The sequence below is a fragment of the Carcharhinus amblyrhynchos genome, chromosome 5 (assembly GCF_965287045.1).
Source record: "Carcharhinus amblyrhynchos chromosome 5, sCarAmb.v2.hapA, whole genome shotgun sequence".
Taxonomy (NCBI): domain Eukaryota; kingdom Metazoa; phylum Chordata; class Chondrichthyes; order Carcharhiniformes; family Carcharhinidae; genus Carcharhinus; species Carcharhinus amblyrhynchos.
In genome coordinates, this window is record NC_137328.1 from 120,857,030 (window position 1) to 120,874,025 (window position 16,996).

Consider the following 16,996-nt stretch of genomic DNA (forward strand, 5'->3'; position numbering starts at 1 on the left):
CACCTCTCTCTGAGTAAAGATGTTTCCCCCACGGAGTGCATCTGGGACTGTCTAAATTCATGGTCTTTACATCTGGTCCCGCTCAAAGAAACAAAGAACTGTACTGCATAGGAACAGGCCCTTTGGCCCACCAAGCCTGTGCTGACACATGACACCTTTCTAAAGTAAAGACCTTTTGCCTCTATGCGGTCCATATCTCTCTATTCTCTGCCTATTCATATATCTGTCAAGGTGCCTCTTAAACGTTGCTATTGTATCTGCTTTTACCGCCCTCTGGATAACAACTTATCTCCCACATCTCCTTTAAATTTTCCCCCTTTTACCTTAAACCTATGGCGGCACGGTAGCCCAGTGGTTAGCACTGCTGCTTCACAGCTCCAGGGACCTGGGTTCGATTCCTGGCTCGGGTCACTGTCTGTGTGGAGTTTGCACATTCTCCCCATGCCTGCGTGAGTTTTCTCTGGGTACTCCGGTTTCCTCCCACGCTCCAAAGATGTGCGGGTTAGGTTGATTGGCCGTGCTAAAATTGCCCCTTAGTGCCTTGAGATGCGTAGGTTAGAGGGATTAGCAGGTAATAAATATGTAGGGATATGGAGGTAGGGCCTGGGTGGGATTGTGGTCGGTGCAGACTCGAATGGGCCAAAGGGCCTTTATCTGCACTGTAGGGTTCTATGATCCAACAGGAAGTTCACAAGAATGATCCCAGGAATGAAGAGTCCTTTGTATAAGGAACGGTTGAGGACTTTGGGTCTGTACTCATTGGAGTTTAGATGGATGTGGGGGATCTTATTGAAACTTACAGGATACTGGATAGAGTGGACGTGGAGAGGATGTTTCCACTAGTAGGAAAAATTAGAACCCGAGAGCACAACCTCAGGTTAAAGGGATGATCCTTTAAAATGGAGAGGAGGAGGAATTTCTTCAGCCAGGGAACGGTGAATCTGTGGAACTCTTTGCCGCAGGAGGCTGTGGAGGGCAGGTCAATGAGTGTCTTTAAGATAGAGATAGATAGGTTCTTGATTAATAAGGGGATCAGGGGTTATGGGGATAAGACAGGAGAATGGGGATGAGAAAAAAATCAGCCATGATTGAATGGCGGAGCAGACTCGATGGGCCGGGTGACATAATTCTGCTCCTATATCTTATGGTCTCATGGTCTAGAATGAATGCAAGAAAGGAGGTAAAAGATTTAATGAGAAGTTAGTGCATCAATCTTGAAAGTTCAGCAGGTAACAGGGAAGGCAAATGGAATGTTGGCCTTTATCCCGTAGGAAATGGAGTATAAAAATATGAACTCCTTGCTCAAACTATATTAGGTACTAGTTAGACCACAATTTTGGTTTCCTCTTATTTAAGGAAAACTATACAGGCATTGGAGGCAATCCAGAGAAGGTTCACAGGGCTGATCCTGGGTATGGAGGGATTTTCTTATGAGGAGAGGCCTGTACTCACTGGAGTTTAGAAAAATGAAAGGCCACCTTTGTGATGATCCCCACAAGATCCATGGGGAATCACTGATTCATCTCCTTATGGGGCTCGCTGAGTTTGAGTTCCCCTGGTAACAGGCAGCTGCCTGTCCAGCTGGAACTCATTATCTGAGTATTTTTTAAGGCAGGCCTAGGACTGGGCCTGCTGAACTGTATTCCCAGGCAGGGGCAGCTGTGCGTACACCACAGTTGTAGTTTTACTTTGCATTTTATAATAAACTATGTTCCTTTCCAGTTGGCCTTCCTGAGTCATAGAATTATACAATCCCTACAGTACCATCCAGTCTGCACTGACAACAATCCCACCTAGACCCTATCCTTGTAATCCTAGGTAATCCCCCTGACAATCAGGGATAATCCACCCAGACCTGTTCCCTGTAACCCCAAGTATATACTCCACAAATCCCCCTGACATACAGATCTTGGGACACCAAGAGGCAATTTAGCATGGCCAATTAACCTAACCCGCACATCTTTGGATTATGGGAGGAAACCGGGGCACCCAGAGGAAACTCACACAGACACGGGGAGAATGTGCAAACTCCACAAAGACGCTCACCTGAGGCCGGAATTGAACCCGGGTCCCTGGCGCTGTGAGTGCTAACCATTGCGTCACTGTGTCGCCCCCAAAGTCATTACAACCTTATTGACTCGCTTGCCATGATCAATGCTGAGAGGCTATTTCCTCTTGTGCGGGAGCTCAGGACCAGAGGGCAGAATCTCAGAGTAAGGGGGTCACCCACTTAAGACAGAGATGAGGAGGAATTTCTTTGCTTAGAGGGTAGTGAATCAGAGGGTGGTAGAGACTGGGTCATTAAGTATGTTCAAGGCTGAGAGGGACAGATTTTTGATCAGTGAGGGAATCGAGGGTTATGGGGACAAGGCGGGAAAGTGGAGTTGAGGAAAATTTCAGATCAGTCACGATCTCATTGAGTGGCGCAGCTGACCCGATGGGCCAAATGGCCTACTCCTGCTCCTAGGTCTTATATCCCAGACCCCCACCTTGCTCTTTCCCTTTGTCTGTTTTCGTCTCACGGAGACTAACTCTTTGTAAGCAATGTGAGCAAGGCCAGAAGGACAAGCAGGCGCACTTCAGCACCACGGAGTCTGCGAGGCATTTGATAAATAGCTGTCGACAGCAGCCAGCTGGAAACGTGGAAAGGAGGCTCCAGAAAGTAGTTGGACGAGACAGCTGGGTCGCTGAGTACATTTTTGTTTTTCAAAGAAGAAGTAGGATGAGTCTGTGGAGTGGCCAACAGCAGACTGTGTGTGTAAAGCTGATGGGGCAGGGACAGAGAGAGCAATACCTCGTCACAAGCACGCAACAAGTAAATGGCGAAAGTCTTACAAGGAGTGCAGGTTTATAAGCCTGGCCTGCATTCCAACGTCTTTACAAAAGTAAAGTTTATTTATTGGTCACAAGTAAGTTATGTTAACACTGCGATGAGTTTACTGTGAAATTCCCCAAGTCGCCATTCTCTGGCGCCTGTTCAGGTCAATGCACCTCACTAGCACATCTTTCAGACTGAGGGGAGATCCAATAGGAGTTGATAAAATGTGTAGTGGACTTGGTGGAGTAGATACAGAAAGGCTATTTCTGTAGCTTGAGGAGTCAAGGCTGCAATGACTTCAATCAGACCATTGAGTTGGCCAATTGGAGTATGAGCTCCCTGATTGAGGATCCAATTAATGGGCCAGTTACGGAGTCCTTGCCTTGTATTTAACTAAGAGTGTCAGTTCCTCTGATACCTCCTGGAGGTAGACTGCTGACTGCGAGCACTCTGCGTACTGCTGTTAGCATTTGTAAATAAAGATATTTTGGTGAAGGGACTTCTGCCTCTGCAGAATTATTACTAAGAGTGAGGTGAAATAAGCTTAAAATACATAGAGCTAGAAATATTGAAACATGGAAGATAGGAGCAGGAGGAGGCCATTTGGCCCTTCAATGCTTCTCCACCATTCAAAATGATCATGACTGATTCTTTATCTCAATGCCATATTCCCACACTCTCCCCATACTCATTGAGAGTCTAAAAATCTACCTATCTCTTTCAGTATATTCAGTGGCTTGGCTCCCACACCTACTGAGTGAAGAAATTCTTAAAAAATCATTCATGGGACCTAGGTGTCGCTGGCTAGGTCAGCATTTATTGCCCATCCCTGTTTGCCCCTGAACTGAGTGGCCGACTAGGGCATTTCAGAGGGCAGTTGAGAGTCAACCACATTGCTGTGGCTCTGGAGTCACATGTAGGCCAGACCAGGTAAGGACAGCAGATTTCCTTCCCTAAAGGGCATTAGTGAACCACTTGGGTTTTTCTGACAATTGACAATGGTTTCATTGTCATCAGTAGATTCTTAATTCCAGGTATTTTTTTATTGAATTCCAATTCCACCATCTGCCATGGAGGAGGGATTTGAACCCAGGTCCCCGAATCATTAGCTGAGTCTCTCAATTAATAGTTGAGCGATAATACCACTAGGCCATAGTCTCCCCAGTTTCTCAGTCTTAAATGGTCAACCCCATATCCTGCGATTGTGCCCCTTTCTTCCAGAAACCCTCCAGCCCCATGATTTAAGTTACCAAATGATTAATGTGGCACCCTTGTAACATGCACCTTAAGTTTCTTGTTTAATTGCAACTCTGTCCTTACCACTACTGTTTGGAGGTCTATCAACAACTCCCCCTGATGTTTTCTGGCCCTTGTTGCTTCTTAGCTCCACGCAGACTGATTATAAATCTAGATTTTCTGAGCCAATATCCTCTCCCAATGTTGTACTGGGATGTTATCCTTAACTAACAACTTCACCCTACATCCTTTCCCAACCCGTCCAGCTTGTCCAGGTCCCACTCTCCCCAGAATTGGTCCCAATGCCACAGGAATCTAATTCATCTGGGTTTTTTCTCATATGGATCATGAGCTCTGGTCTCCCACCCTCCTCCCTTCAGAATGTCCTACAGCTGCTCAGTGGCACTCTTGACCCTGGCACCATGGAGGCAATGTAACATCCTTGTGCCATCTCTATGGCTGCAGAAATGTCTACTTTCTCCCCTTACAATAAAATCCCCTATCACTATTACTCTCCCACTACTTACTCTCCAACAGTTGAGATAGTTATGGTGCCATGGACCTGGCCCTTGGTGCATTCCCTCGAGGAAACCACCCCCCCCAGCAGTATCAAAACTGGAGAGCCTGTTGGGGAGGGAGAGAAATGCGGGCTCTCCTGCACTGCCTGTCTTGTGCTCATACTCAGTCTGATGGTCACCCAACCCCTTTCTGCCAGGGCTCCGATCTCCAGTGTGACCACCTCACTGTGCCCTCACTGTGTATGCCACTCACAGAGATCTCATCCTTACGGCTGCTCCACACTAAATCGGAGCTCCAGCTCCGATTTAGATGGAATATACAGAAACGTAGAAACAGGAGTAGGCCATTCAGCCCTTCGAACCTGCTCCACCATTCATTTTGATCATGGCTGATCGTCCAACTCAATAGCCTGATCTCGCCTTCCCCCCATATCCTTCGAACCCCTTTGCCCCCAAGTGCCATGTTTAATCGCTCCTTAAAAATATACAGGCTGGAATTCTCCCAAAAAGATTCTAAGTATTGGATTCACCTGAAAACTGGAGTAAATCACACTGTTTTCTTTTCTGTGGGTGTTCCAAAATGGATCTCTCCAAGTCTGTGCATCGCAGAGTGCCTGAGTGTGAATCAGCCCGGAGATCTCAGTCCTGGGCCCGCACTTCATTTTAAAAATATATCCTAAATAGTATTACCATAATTTATGCATCTCCTTGCCGGTTTTTGGTGCAGATGTGATGCTGCTGGAATTCTGGCGTTGGGAGACACTAATCGGCTGGGAGGCCCAGTGCGGATCCCGTGCATTGGGTGCCGCTCCCAGGAATCTCCCAGCCCACTGTGCTAATTTTTTGGTGCGGCAGGATAGGAAAATCATCCCCACTATGTTTTAACCTCAACTACTTCCTGTGGTAATGAATTCCACAGGCTCACCACATCTTGGGTGAAGAAATGTCTCCTCATCTCTATCCTAAATGGTCCACCCTGAATCCTCAGGCGTTGGCCCCTAGTTCCGGACTCCCCCATCCTCCCTGCATCTATCCTGTCTAAATCTGTTTGAATTTTGTAAGTTTCTATGAGATTGCCTCTCACTCATCTGAACTCCAGCAAATACAATCCGAACCAACTTAGTCTCTCCTCATATATCAGTCCCACCATCCCCAGAATCAGCCTGCATTCTCTACACTCATTCTCTGCACTCCCTCTATAGCAAAGACATCCTTCCTCAGATAAAGACACCAAATCTGCACACAATACACAAGATTTTGATTTGATTTATTATTAACACATGTATTAGTATACAGTGAAAAATATTGTTTCTTGCGCACTATGCAAACAAAACATACTGTACACAGAGAAGAAAAGGAGAGAGTGCAGAATGTAGTGTTACAGCTAGGGTGTAGAGAAAGATCAACTTAATGCAAGGTAGGCTCATTCAAAAGTCTGATGGCAGCAGGAAACAAGCTGTTTTTGAGTCGGTTGGTAGATTGGGTTCGATTCCTGGCTTGGCTCACTGTCTGTGTGGAGTTTGCACACTCTTCCCCTGTCAACGCGGGTTCGCCTTGGGTGCTCCAGTTTCTAGTCCAAAGATGAGCGGGTTAGGTGGATTGGCCACGCTATATTAATTGCCCCATGGCATCAGGGGGATTGGCAGGGTAAATGTATGGGATTGGGCCTGGGTGGGATCGTTGTCGGTGCAGTCTCAATGGGCCGAGTGCTTTCCTTTGCACTGTGGCGATTCTATGGTCCTGAGGCAGGTTTGTGTTGGGTCGGGGATCGAGGGACATGGAGTTGAGGGTGCAATTGGAGTGGAAGTAGAGATCAGCCACAGTCTAACTGAATGGTGGAGTAGGGTTGAAGGGCTGAGTGGCCTCTTCCTGTCCCCATGCTGCCAAAGTCATTTCTCATCAGCTCTTTAGCTGAGCTGATTAATGGGAGGACTGACACGACGAAGAGGGGAATGTCATGCAAGCAGATTGTGTTTATCCAATAAATCAACACAGCTATTCTCGGCTGCACAGTGGTGCTGTAGATAGCTGGGGTACTGGCTCAGAAGGTCAGGAGTTTAAATTTCACCATGCTAACTTGTGGAACTGAAAATGAAATCGGCAAAAGTTATGGACTGGCACGTCAGGCTAAAGTAGACAACATAAACTATCGTCAAGAAGTCACGAATACCGCCCTCAGCACAAGAAGGACTTTCAATGTCTTTCACCTCATTCTGTGTTTATCTGAACAATGTTTAATTTCTGAGAATTTATTTATCTTTTAAATTCCCTGGACAACGTTGTTACAAACAGACAGAGACATGAGATGTGGCGCTTCCCGATGCAGCCTACTTGAGTGATACTAAAATAATTGCCCCTTGTGGAGTTGACTCCAGGGGGTAATGGACAGGAGGTTTAGATGGTGCACACCGCTGTCTCCATAGAGCAACGCAGGGGGATGGGGTTCCTATCAAGCGGGGCTGCTTTGCCCTGGATGGCGTCAAGCTTCCTAAGTATTGTTGGAGCTGCACCCATCCAGACAAGTGGGGAGTATTCCTTCACACTCCTGACTTGTGCCTTGTGGACGGTGGACAGCGTTTGGGGCATTCGGAGGTGAGTTATTTGCTGCAGGATTCACAGCCTCTGACCTGGTCTTAGAACCATAGAGATATAGAAAATCAGAGCAGAAGGAGTCCATTTGGCCCTTTGAGCTTGCTCATCCGCTCATTATGATCATGGCTGATCATTCAACTCAGTAATCTGATCTCACTTCCCCCCCATATCCTTTGGTCCTTTGACCCCCAAGAGTTTTATCTAACTCCTTCTTGACATAGTACAATATTTTGGCCTGAACTACTTTCTGTGGTAGTGAATTCCACACATTCACCACTCTCTGGGTGAAGAAATTTCTCCTCATCTCTTAAATGGTTTACCCCTTATCCTCAGACCCTAGTTCTGTACTCCCCCACTTTCGGGATATCCTTCCTGCATCTACTCTGTCTAGTCCTGTTAGAATTTCATAGTTTTCTATAAGGTCACCCCCTTCATTCTTCTCAATATAATCCTAACCAATTATATTGATAATCCTAACCGACTCCATCTCCCCTCACATGTCAATCCTGCCATCCCAGGAATCAGTCTGGTAAACGTTCATCCACCCTCACTCTAGAGCAAGAACATCCCTTTACGGATAAGGAGACCAAAAATGCAAAAAACATTTTCTAGGCGTGATCTCACTAAGGCTCTGTATAATTGCAGCAAGTCACCCCTGCTCCTGTACTTGAAACTTCTCGCTATGAAGGCCAACATACCATTTGCCTTCCTTACCACCCGCTGCACCTGCCTGCTTACCTTCAGTGACTGGGTGTACTTGGACTTGTTGCACATAAGACCATGAGACATAGGAGTAGAATTAGGCCGCTCGACCCCTCGAGTCTGCTCCGTCATTCAATCATTGTTGATATTTTTCCCATCCCCATTTTCCTGCCTTTTCCCCATAACCCAGGATCCCCTTATTAATCAAGAACCTACCTATCTCTGTCTTAGAGAAACTCAATGACCTGGCCTCCATTGCCTTCTGTGGCAAAGAGGTCCACAGGTCCATTCCCTTTTGTAAATCCAAGCTGACTCTGTCTCTAGTACGGTTTTCCAAATGCACTGATATAAAACCTTTGGAGTCTAGAACTTTCCCCTTTACTGACATCTGGCTGACTGGTCTATAATTCCCCATTTTCCCTCCACCTCCCTTTTTAAATAGTGAGGTTACATTAGCTGCCCTCCAATCTGTAGGAAATGTTCCATAGTCTGTCGAATCTTGGGAGATGACTACCAATGCATCCACTATTTCTCAAGTTTCCATTCCCTCAAGTCCTTTGGAATCAAGATTCTCAAGCTCCGGGGATTAATTTCTATTTCCCTCAACACCAATTCTCTATTAATATTGACTTCCTTCAGTTCCTCCCCTCATTAAAACCCGTGTAAGCCAACACTTTTTGTAGCCACAGCATTTTTATGGTAGTCCAATTCAGTTTCTGGTCAATGGTAACCCCCAGAATGTTGATAGTGGGAGGTTTCAGCACTGCTAATGCCATTGGATGTCAATGGGAGATGGTTAAATTCTGACTCATAGAATCATAGAACCCTGCAGTGCAGAAAGAGGCCCTTTGGCCCATCAAGTCTGCACCGGCCACAATCCCACCCAGGCCGTACCCCCACATCCCTACATATTTTACCTGCTAACCTCTCTAACCTAAGAATCTTAGGACACTAAGGGGCAATTTTAGCATGGCCAATCAACCTAATCCGCCCATCTTTGGACTGTGGGAGGAAACCGGAGCACCCGAAGGAAACCCACGCAGACACAAGGAGAATGTGCAAAGTCCACACAGACCAGAGCCAGGAATCGAACCCAGGTCCCTGGAGCTGTGAAACAGCAGTGCTACTCACTGTGCTACTGTGCTGCCCTGTCTTGCTGGAAACAATTTGTGTTGTGTGGTACAAATGTTACTTGCCACTTTCAGCCCAATCTTTGCTTCCTAAAATATACTCAAGTTTTTATATTTCACTATTCATAGCCTTAAAACATCTCAGAACACTTTACAGGCAATTAAATATCTTTGAAACCTCATCACTGCTTTAATGGGGACAGAGCAGTCAAGTTACACACAGCAAGCTCCCACAAACAGCAAAGTGATAATGACCAGGATTTGATTTGATTTATTATTGTCACACGTATTAACATATAGTGGAAAGTATTGTTTCTTGTGCACTATACAGGCACAACATACCATTCATAGAATACATGGGGAAAAGGAAAGGAGAGGATGCGGAATATAATGTAAAAGATTTAGAGTACAGTTTTAATAGCATAGAGTGAGAGTAAAAGATAGTGTTTGAGGGTGTGCTGGGGACAGTTCGTAAGTAGTCGCCGTACTCCATTTTTATTCATTCGTAGGGCATGGGTGTCACCAACCAGGCCAGCATTTATTACCCATCCCTAGTTGCCCTTGAACTGAGATAATCAGCCATGGGTATCTAAGGAAATAAAGGAGCGTGCCAAATTGAAAGAAAATGAATACAAAGTGGCAAAGATTATTGGGAAATTAGAGGATTGGGAAATCTTTAAAGGTCAACAGAAAGCCACGAGAAAAGCTATAAAGAAAAGTAAGATGGATTATGAGAGTAAATAAGCTCAGAATATAAAAACAGATAGCAAAAGTTTCTACAAATATATAAAACGAAAAAGAGTGGCTAAGATAAACATTGGTCCTGTAGAGAATGAGAAGGGACATGTAATAACTGGAAATGAGGAAATGGCTGAGACATTGAACAGGTGTTTTGTGTTGGTCTTCACAGTGGAAGACACAAATAACATGCCAAAAATTGACGACAGGAAGGCTATCGCAGATGAGAACCTAGAAACTATCATTATCACAGAAGAGGTAGTGTTGGACAAGCTAATGGAGCTAAAGGTAGACAAGTCTCCTGGCCCTGATGGAATGTATCCCAGGGTACCAAAAGAAATGGTGGGAGAAATAGTAAATGCATTAGAGGTAATTTGTCAAAATTTGCTGAACTCTGGGGGCGGTTCCCGCCGATTGGAAAACAGCAAATGTGATGCCACTGTTTAAAAACGGAGGAAGACAAAAGGCGGGTAACTATAGGCCAGTTAGCTTAACTCCTGTAGTAGGGAAAATGCTTGAATCTATCATCAAGGAAGAAATAGCGAGACATCTAGATATAAATTGTCCCATTGGGAAGATGCAGCATGGGTTCATGAAGGGCAGGCCATGTATGACTAATTTGGTGGAATTCTTTGAGAACATTACACGCGCAGTGGACAATGGGGAACTTGTGGGTGTGGTGTTTCTGGATTTCCAGAAGGCATTTGACAAGGTGCCACACCAAAGATTGCTACATAAGATAGAGGTGCACGGTGTTACATACAATATATTAGCATGGATCGAGGATTGGTTCACTAACAGAAAGCAAAGAGTGCGGGGAAATGGGTGTTTTTCTGGTTGGCGATCAGTGGCTAGTGTTGGATCAGTGTTGGGACTGCAATTATTTACGATTTACACAGATGATTTGGTGTTGGGGACCAAGTACAGTATGTCAAAATTTGCAGATGACACTAAGATGAGTGGCACAGCAAAGTGTGCAGAGGATGCTGAAAGTCTGCAAACAGATATAGATAGTTTAAGTGAGTGGGCAAGGGTCTGGCAGATGGAGTACAATGTTGGTAAATGTGATCATCTATTTTGGTAGGAATAACAGCAAAATGGACAATCATTTAGATGGTAAAAAATTGCAGCACACTACTATGCAGAGGGACCTGGGTGTCCTTGTGCATGAATCACAAGGACTTGGTTTGCTGATGTAGCAGGCAATTAAGAGGGCAAATGGAATTTTGTCCTTCATTGCTAGAGGGATGGAATTTGAAAACAGTGAGATTATTTTGCAGCTGTATAAGGTGTTAGTGAGGCCACACCTGGAGTATTGTATACAGTTTTGGTCTCCTTATTTGAAAACGGATATACTGGCACTGGAGGGGGTGCAGAGGAGATTCACTAGGTTGACTCTGGAGTTGAGAGGGTTGGCTTATGGGGAGAGACTGAGTAGATTGGGGCTATACTCATTGGAATTCAGAAGAATGAGGGGAGATCTTATAGAAACATATAAGATTATGAAGGGAATAGATCAGATAGAAGCAGGGAAGTTGTTTCCACCGGTGGGTGAAACTAGAACTAGGGGGCATAGCCTCAAAATAAGGGGGAGCAGATTTAGGACTGAGTTGAGGAGGAACTTCTTCACACAAAGGGTTATGAATCTGTGGAATTCCCCGCCCAGTGAAGCAGTTAAGGCTATCTCATTGAACGTTTTTTAGGCAAGGATAGATAGATTTTTGAACAGTAAAGGGATTAAGGGTTATAGTGAGCAGGTGGGTAAATGGAGCTGAGTCCACAAAAAGATCAGCCATGATCTTATTGAATGGCGGGGCAAGCTCAAGGGGCCAGATGGCCTACTCCTGCTCCTAGTTCTTATGTTCTTAACTGAGTGACTAGCTAGGCCATTTCAGAGGGCAGTTGAAAATCAACCACATTGCTGTAGTTGTGGAGTCACATGTAGGCCAGACCAGGTAAGGACAGCAGATTTCCTTCCCTAAAGGACATTAGTGAACCAGATGGATTTGTTCTGATGTTTGACAATGGTTTCACGGGTCATCAGTAAGTTCTTAATTCCTGATTTTTTTTTTATTGAATTCAAATTCCACCATCTGCCGTGGTGGGATTCGAACCCGGGTCCCTCGAACGTTCGCTGAGTTTCTGGATTAATGATAAAAGCACTCGGCCATCACCTCCCGTCTGGCGCCATCTAGAATTCATTGAAGTTGGTGATGCTGGTTGAGGGATAAAACTTGGCCAGGGCACTGACAAGGAACCATCGGGGTTTCTGGGAGATAGTGGGGACATAATGTATCCCCTGGTGGGATGTAATGTCTGCTTCATTCTAAAGACGGCACCTCAGACAGTGCGGCACCTCCCGCAGTGGGATGTCCAGCCCAGGCTGCCACTGGGCTGCAGCGAGCCGACACTGAACGATCGAGATGAGATGAAGGTAGCTGAGGCCATTCAGCGGAGCCAGCGCAGGCTGACAGAATGCAATCTCTGACATTCTGCTGGGGTTTATCCCAGCTGCTCACTGCCTGAAGTCAATGAGACCCTTGGGAACAAGTCATCTATTTTTAGTTTACTTTTTTTGCGATTTGCGGCCTTTTTATTTTTTACAGCCATTAGTTGCTGACAGGCATGTCCACTGCATCAGGCAAATGGGGAAGTCTTGTTAGATGCAGCCTGATGGATTGCCTCATCTCCCCGAAACAGCGCATTACATGTCAGGCGATGGAATGTAAGTTAGCCTCTTGTCGGGAGATAACGGCCAGTGGCAGTTTGCTCTTTGTTCTAAAGCTATTCTTCATCACACAATCAAAGCAAGTTTCCAATATTGCAGTGTCAAAATCTTGCACTGCGCTGCCAAGGGAAGGAGCAACATTTAAGAGGCATCTGGACGTGTACATGAATCGGGAGGGAACAGAGGGATACGGACCGAGTAAGGTTTTTTCTTTACTTTAGTTAGGGCAGCATGATCAGCACAGGTTTGGAGGGCTGGAGGGCCTGTTCCTGTGCAGTGTTTTGCTTTGTTCTTGTTCTATCTATGGAGCAATGAAAAGCACGGCTGACGCTGCGGGGCAGTACTGAGGGAGTGCTGCACTGTTGGAGATGCTGCCTTTTAGAACATAGAGCATTGCAGCGCAGTACAGGCCCTTCAGCCCTCGATGTTGCGCCGACCTGTGAAACCAATCTAAAGCCCATCTAATCTACACTTTTCCAATATCATCCATATGCTTATCCAATGACTATTTAAATGCCCTTAATGTTGGCAAATCCACTACTGTTGCAGGCAGGGCATTCCACGCCCTTACTACTCTCTAAGTAAAGAACCTAACTCTGACATCTGTCCTCTATCTATCACCCCTCAATTTAGAGCTATGTCCCCTCGTGCTAGCTGTCTCCATCCGAGAGAAAAGGTTCACGTTGTCCACCTTATCTAATCCTCTGATCATCTTGTATGCCTCAATTAATTCATCTCTTAACCTTCTTCTCTCTAACGAAAACAGCCTCAAGTCCCTCAGCCTTTCCTCATTAGACCTTCCCACCATAACAGGCAACATCCTGGTAAACCTCCTCTGTACCCTTTCCAATGCTTCCACATCCTTCCTATAATGTGGCGACCAGAACTGTACGCAATACGCCAAGTGCGGCCACACCAGGGTTTTGTACAGCTGCGATATGACCTCATAGCTCCTAAACTCAATCCTTCTACCAATAAAAGCTAACACACTGTATGCCTTCTTAACAACCCTATCAACCTGGGTACCAACTTTCAGGGACCTATGCACATGGGCACTGAGATCTCTCTGCTCATCCACACGACCAAGTAACTTACCATTACCCCAGTACTCTGCATTCCTGTTACTCCTTCCAAAGTGAATAACCTCACACTCTTTCACATTAAACTCCATTTGCCACTCCATTTGGATGAGATGTTATGTCAAAGCCCTGTCTACCTGCTTGGGTGGGTATCTAAGATCCCTGCGTGTTATTTTGAAGAAGGGAATGAGGGTTATCCTGGATATTGGCCGTATTTTCTGGACTTGCACACCCCGCTACTGCTGTCAGCGAGAACGTGGTGCTCAGCCAAATCTCCAATCAGAGCAGCGGGACTGGAGAATCCCAGCTGCGAGCAAGGTTGGAGAATTCCAGCCTCAATCTCCCACTCAACATCTCACAAAAAAAAACAGATGATCTGGTCATCACCACATTGCTGTTTGTGTGTTCTGGCTGTGCCAGGAAATCTGGATGCCAGATTTCCTGCGTTACAACAGTGACTATATTGCAAAATAAAGCTCCACACTGGCTGTCAGCTATTTTGAGACATATGGGGGACAGTGAAGAGCTCTATATAATTGCAAGTTTGATAGATTTGGCGTGTTCTCGCTAACCCCCACCATCTTTTACAGATGCAGATCTTTTACAGAAAGCATTCTTTCTGGTTGTATCACAGCTTGGTATGGCTCCTGCTCTGCCCAAGACTGCAAGGAACTACAAAGGGTCACGAACAAAGCCCAGTCTCCCATCCATTGACTCTGCCTACACTTCTCGCTGCCTCGGCAAAACAGCCAGGATAATTAAGGACCCCACACACATCCTGGACATTCTCTCCTCCACCTTCTTCCGTTGGGAAAATGATACAAAAGTCTGAGGTCACGTACCAACCGACTCAAGGACAGCTTCCTCCCTGTTGCCAACAGACTTTTGAATGGACCCACCTTGTACTAAGTTGATCTTTCTCTAGCTGTAACTGTAAAACTAAATTCTGCAGAAGAGGCTGTACATTCTTCAGGAGAAGCTAGACAAACTGGGGTTGTTTTCTCTGGAGTGACGGAGGCTGAGGGGAGACCTGATAGTAGTCTATAAAAAACTATGAGAGGCATAGGTAGGGTTGACAGTCAGAACCTTTTACCCAGCGTTGAAATGTCAAATACTTAGGGGGTGTGCACTTACGGTGAGAGGGGGAAGGTTCAAAGGAGATGTGAGAGGCAAGTTTTTTTAAACAGAGGGTGGTAGATATCTGTTGCCAGGGGTGGTGGTGGAGGCCAATAACATAGGGGCACTTCAGCGGCTTTTAGATAAGCACATGAATATGCAAAGAATAGAAGGATATGGACCAAGGGCAGGCAGAAGGGATTAGTTTAATTTGGCATCATGTTCAGCACATCGTTGGTCAAAGGACCTGTTCCTGTGCTGTACTGTTCTACGTTCTATTATTCTCCAATCCTAAGTTGGCAAGATGTGACCTTGCAACAATTTTCCAACCAGTATTGGCTCCCTTGTCTGGAGTGGGAATGTTGCACGCGAGTGGTGTGCGTGCAATTATGAGATCGCCCACAACCATTCCACAGGAATGCAGAAGGAGCCACAGCCTCTGTTTTCCCTTGCAGTATCACGAAAGCTAAACCCCATTCCCACCTGTAACCCATTGCCTGCCTGACTGACTGGTGAGGGGCACCGTGCCCTCGCATTCATCCCAACGGCCCCACCGGGCATTCACCCAGTTCGGTAGGGTTCGTTGGAGAGTAATGGGAACGCGGCTTAAGGGAGGAACTGGCGACTCGATGGGATGTTTGCTTTCTTCTTTGGATGCCTCTTTGCTTCTTATTCACAGGGTTGGGAATTGCTACTCAATGTCTCGGCACCGTGAGGCTTTACCAGACAATGGGAGTGGGGCTAGGAGGATGATTGGCGGGCGGGGGTGGGGGGGCTGTCGGTGGACGGGGGAGATAGACGTTTGGGGGGGGGAGTGTTAGGATGACGATCCTCCACACTTGGGAGGGTCCCCACAACCCTGAAGACACAGAGCGATACCCATGAATTAACACAATCACCAATATTTGTTCTCCCCCCTGACAGTGGTATACTTGTCAATTGTTCTGATGAGTGCAAGATGAAAAGTTTCGACAGAGTGTCTTTTTTTTTTAGCAACATGCATGCATTACTGAAAAACATGATCGAAGTTTACAAAATTCTGCGAGGCATGGATAGAATGGACAGTCGGATTCTTTCTTCCCCAGAATAGAAATCTCAATTACTCGGGGACAGAGGTTTAAGGTAAAAGGGAGAAAGCTGAAAGGAGATGTGAGAGGCAGATTTTTTTACACAGAGGGTGGTAAGTGCCTGGCATACGATGCCCAGGGAGGTGGTGGGAACAGGTACAATTGCGGCATTTAAGGGGCAAGTAGCTGAATATATGAATAGGATGGGAATGGAAGAAGGATTCTGTAAGTGCATACGATAGATGGCCTAGTGGTATCATCACTAGACTATTAACCCAGAAACTCAACTAATGTTCTGGGGGACCCAGGTTCGAATCCTGCCACGGCAGATGGTGGAATTTGAATCCAACAACAAAAAAAAAACCTGGAATTAAGAATCTACTGATGACCGTGAAACCATTGATGATTGTTGGAAAAACCCATCTGGTTCACTAATGTCTGTTCGGGGATGGACATCTGCCGCCTTTACCTGGTCTGGTCTATATATGACTCTGGAGCCACAGTGATGTGGTTGAGTCTCAACTATTCTTCAGCAACTAGGGATGGGCAATAAATGCTGGTCAGCCTGCGATGCCCATGTCCCATGAATCAATAAAAAGAAATGTTGAAGAGCTATCTTGACAAATACATGAATAGGCAGGGAATAGAGGGACAGGGATTGTGTAGGAGGAAGAAGTCTTCAGTTTAGGAAGGTCTCAAGTCTCGGCACAGGCTTGGTAGGCCAAAGAGCCTGCTCCTGAGCTGTACTGTTCTTTGTTCCTTGTTCTCTACTAATAAACGACTGTCTAATTAATACAATTAATGTCAGTTTGGCTTATAAATTGCCTTGACAGTTTGCAAAGCATCTGGACAAAAGTGACAAGATGATATTCAATCATTTTGGCTCCAAACGAGGTACCCTTAGTGTGAGTTTCGATAGAATCATAGAATCCCGACAGTGCAGGAGGAGGCCATTCGGCCCATTGAGTCTGTACCAAGCAGAATCCCACCCAGACCCTATTCCCCTAACCCCACACATCTACCATGCTAATCCCCCTGACGCTAAGGGGCAATTTAGCATGTCCAATCCACCTGAACCGCACATCTTTGGAGCGTGGGAGGAAACCGGAGCACCCGGAGGAAACCTGCGCAGGCATAGAACATAGAACATTACAGCGCAGAACAGGCCCTTCGGCCCACGATGTTGCGCCGACCAGTTACAAAAACAATGACCCACTAGCCTATACCAATCCCTTTTCGTCCATAAACCTATCCATAGATCTCTTAAACGCC